The following is a 4,906-nucleotide window of genomic DNA, read 5'->3' as shown; positions in this document are numbered from 1 at the left end:
ATGCGACTCATAAGCTATCAAACATAATTCAAACTCTTTAGTTTCACAAACAACCCCAATTATCATAATTCCTCAAAGGTTAAGAAAACATTCACTACTCAATCGGGTTTCAAATGGCACAAACATACTACAACAATTAAACCCAGAATAAACAAATAAGGTCTAAATCAATGACCTTATGGCTCTTGCTCACTAATAAGTTAAATATTCAGAACAATGGTTTGGTAATTTGAAGTATCTCCAAGTGATTTACTTTCATAGCAGATGGGATAAATGAGGTCTAAGTTTTCGAATAATCAAATGTAGATTCAAATCCTCAGCTTCAATAAAGGCTCAAATAATCAGAATCAAACTTATCAATTCGAATCAGATTTCTAGCAGACTTCAAATAGTAACCCAAATTCCAAAACCTCAGTTTTGGAATGAAGCCTTTTTAAAAATTCCAAATCAAGAAGCCTTTTTCGGACTGAAAATTGCCCAGAGCCGCACGTGCGGCGGGTCTTCCCGCATGTGCGGTATCTAGTCCCAAAACCAAATTTGAATCTGCTAAAAAGGCACGTAGTCCCGCACGTGCGGCCGGTTTCCCGCACGTGAGGGGACAGCTTTGTCCAGCCAACTTTGAACAAGCATATCTTTTGCATCCAGACTCCGTTTTGAGTGATTCTTGAGCCTAAAATCAAGCCCCGTAAGTCTAGTTTTCAATGGTGGTGGTCTCGTTCCCAAATTCTAAGTACAGAAATAGATATGCCCAAATTAGTGAGAGTTGCTCACTTTCTGTCTACCGTTTTTGTACCATTTCTTCGTCTGAACCATTTTCCTATTGATTCCTCCTATCTTCTGAGACATGGATTATGACTTATTGAAGACTAATGAGTTTAGAACCGATATGACTAATTGTTTAAAGAGTAAAGTAAGGAATCGGGTATATTCTTATGATGCTATGTGCATTGTGTTTTTAGGTCAAGACGAGGACATCGTCCCACTGCTACTAGAACCCATCACTGTGAGTAATAGTAGTGTAACGATATGTTTCACTTACCTTTTGTACTTATGATTTATGTATCGTTGTTTGAGAATAAGTATTTGGGTTATTATTTGAAGTCTGCAAGAAATCTAATTCGAATTGATAAGTTTGATTTTGATTATTTGAGCCTTCATTGAAGTTGAGGATTTGAATCTACATTTGGTTATTCGAAAACTTAGACCTCATTTATCCCATCTGCTATGAAAGTAAATCGCTTGGAGATACTTCAAATTACCAACCGCACGTTGTTTGGGAATTTTTAGAGCTATTTGGGCAATTAATTAGAAATTTAATTCGTCTAATTCGTTAAAGTATGCTTGGGTGGTTAACTTTGCACTGCAAATTGAAGGCCTTAGAGGCTTCAGAAATAAGAACAGAGGGCATATTTATGATCAGCACAATTTTTTAGAGCCATCTGGAAGGTTTAATTGAAATTTGATTTCGTGCGATTCGTAAGGCCGTGTTTGGCTCTCCCTATTATGTTAAGTTTATGTGTGTATATGTATATGTATAGATGTGCCATATGAGTGGTGGAACTCATCACTTTGAAGTCAAATAAAATATCTGAGGGTGAGAATCGAGAGAATGAAGAGCAAAGGAGAGAGGAAGCTCTCCAAGAAAGAAAGAGAGCTCACCATCCATGGAAGCTTGGGGAAATTGAAGAAAACTAAGAGAAAGACAAAGATTGAACTAATGTATGACCATCTATCTTGAATCCTTATGTTTAAAGCATCACTTACATGAAATCAGGGATTGATTTGGAAGATGTAATATATAGATGAATTGGAGTTTTGGATTATGGATGAAATGAATTCTCTTCATGAAATTGAACCTTGATTCCTTAAGAGTTGCTTAATTGAAGAGTTAAATTCTTTATATTTGTTTATCTTGAGGTTGATTATGGGAAGTTGAGCCCCAATCTTGAGGTTTTGCATGATTAGCTATATATGAATGAAGATATATGTAAATATGAAAGATGTGAGCTTTGAACCCCAAACTATGACTATTTTATGCTCTTGTGTTTTAAATCTTAATTTTGTTCTTGTGCTTGGGAATTGAGTAGTATTTTGAGGTTATGATGTTTGAGGGAAGTTAATAATGTGAAATTTATCATGTATTAAAGGGTTTTGGGCTTTGATTTACATGAATTTGAGGTTTAGCCAAACCTTAATTGTCACAATTCCCAAATTATAGTAAGGTAATAATCATTTAAAATCCATGTTTGCTTGGAGGATCTTAAAGTTAACATCATGACATCAAGCATAAAACACATTAACCATAAAGCTACTCTATTCTGGTTCTAATGACTTCAAAGTAGGCTGAGCATCGTATCTGATTCATATATTGGTTCCATACTTATTGTTGAGCACCAAATATCTATGATGAGGTGGTAAGAATATTTTCAAATATAATGAGGGTTATGTGCACATGTCATGAGAAATAAGATCAAAGGAAGGAATTAATTGTGAAGTCGATGAAGAATCAAAGAACATGGTAAGAAGTCTTACGTATAAATGACTATTGGAAAGTGAATAATCTTTTTAAGTGGGTGAATGGAACTTGAGCTAGACATTACGATAAGTAGAGACACTTTGACTGGTGTTCTATGTGTTGAGTTTTGTGAATAAAATGTTAGTTGGAACCCTTTCGCCTATTTGAATCATCTAGCTATAGAATGAGTGGATCAGCGGGCTATAGCATGTGTCAAGAGTTTCTGCTTTACTTAAAGAATCTATTTTATTGGAAATGTTATGCGGATTTGATTTGGTGCTTTGATGTAAAATGTAATGCAGATTTAATTTGGTAAGATAAGAAAACATTAGTAGCAAACCTACATAAGTGATTTGTGACATTCGACTTTCGGACCCACCTAATTAATTATCGATGAGGTATTTACGTGGTGTGGGAATTACTATATGGGCTAATGCAGTTAAGAAATTTGTGGATTAAGGTTTGCATTTGATGTTAAGGTTATGTTAAACATATAATGTTCTCTGAAATTATGGGAAAACAAAAGAGCTTTGAGGTTGAGCTATGATTATCGGGAATTATGTGAATTGAAGCAACTCTTAAGGAATCAAGGTTCAATTTCATGAAGAGAGTTCATTTCATCCATAATCCAAAACTCCAATTCATCTATATATTACATCTTCCAAATCAATCCTTGATTTCATGTAAGTGATGCTTTAAACATAAGGATTCAAGATAGATGGTCATACCTTAGTTCAATCTTTGTCTTTCTCTTAGTTTTCTTCAATTTCTCCAAGCTTCCATGGATGGTGAGCTCTCTTTCTCTCTTGGAGAGCTTCCTCTCTCCTTTGCTCTCCATTCTCTCGTTCTCTCCCTCAGATATTTTATTTGACTTCAAAGTGATGAGTTCCACCACTCATATGGCACATCTATACATATACATATACACATATAAACTTAACACAATAGGGAGAGCCAAATACGGCCTTACGAATTGCACGAAATCAAATTTCAATTAAACCTTCCAGATGATTTTAAAAAAATTGTACTGATCATAAATATATCCTCTGTTTTGGTTTCTGAAGCCTCTAAGGCCTTCAATTTGTAGTGCAAAGTTAACCACCCAAACCTACTTTAACGAATCAGACGAATTAAATTTTTAATTATTTTTCTAAATAGTTCTAAAAATTCTCATTAACATATTCATGCACTCAATTTCGATTTCTAAACCCATAAAGGTCGGCAATTCAACTTTAAAGTCGTAACTCAACAGATAATGCTTCAATTCAAACAGATATCATTAAATGAAAATGCATTAACCCACAAGTAGGGGTGGGCAACGGTTTATCCGAACTGCTCAAACCGCCCAACCCGCATATAAATGGGCGGTTTCGCAAACATAATGCGGACGGATGCGGTTTGAAATATGACAAATTTGCGGGTTGCGGGCGGGTCGCGGTTTAAACCCGCAACCTGCAAAAACCGCCCGCACTTTAATTATTATTATTATTATTATTTATATACCAACTTTGTAACTTTTACAGGAGCACCATTATATTATCTATGACACTAGGATCCTTATTTTAAAGTATTTATCAACTTTCTTAATGCCGTAGAAGTATCAAGTCCTAAACTTAGTTTCTTATATGATTTTCATTGGTGATTCATCCACTTTTTCCTAATAAAATTTTCCTTCTAATGGTCGATGGAACTTATAGTTTGATTATTGATTACTGAACTGGCAATTCTAATTGAGTACAACCTTCAATGCATTGATATACATTTTTTTCATGGCAAAAATGCTAGTGTAGAGTCTCTTTGTTTTGGGTACTTTCATTTAATGTATTGATATTCAATTTTTATTTGTAAACTCATTAAAAAATTGTTATCACAAATATATAAAATGAATTTGATGCCTAAATTCGCTGGAAAAAAAAACTCGAAAATTAATTTTTAAAGAAAAAAAGTGTAAACCGCAAACCACCCGCACATTTGCAAACCCTATCCGCACAAACCACAAACCGCACTGCGGGCGGTTGTGGGTTGACTTTTTCCCAAACCGCATAGATGCGGGCGGGTCAAAACCGAACCGCAAATCGCACAAAACCGATCCGCGAACACCCCTACCCACAAGGGCATAAAAGTAATTTCGGATACGGATTTTGGGGTCGTTACATTTTTCATAGAAATCAACAGTACTCGTTTGAGAAATTAACTATTGTAGTGGGTTAAAATTTTTATATTTAAAAACATGGTTGGATTTTTTTACAGTTAGATATGATATTTGTGAGAAAAAAAGTGAAATTATTATGAATTTAATATGGCATTTTGTCTTATTAGTTATTTTAACTTATTTTATATTTTCTGTGAATTTTAGCCAAAAAAAAAAAAAAAAGAAGCTAAAAACTCACT

Source organism: Camellia sinensis, chromosome 15 (assembly GCF_055761805.1).
Source record: "Camellia sinensis isolate YWXY chromosome 15, ASM5576180v1, whole genome shotgun sequence".
In the NCBI taxonomy this organism is placed as follows: domain Eukaryota; kingdom Viridiplantae; phylum Streptophyta; class Magnoliopsida; order Ericales; family Theaceae; genus Camellia; species Camellia sinensis.
The sequence above is the reverse complement of the archived record's forward strand: the minus strand, read 5'-3'. Positions refer to the sequence as shown.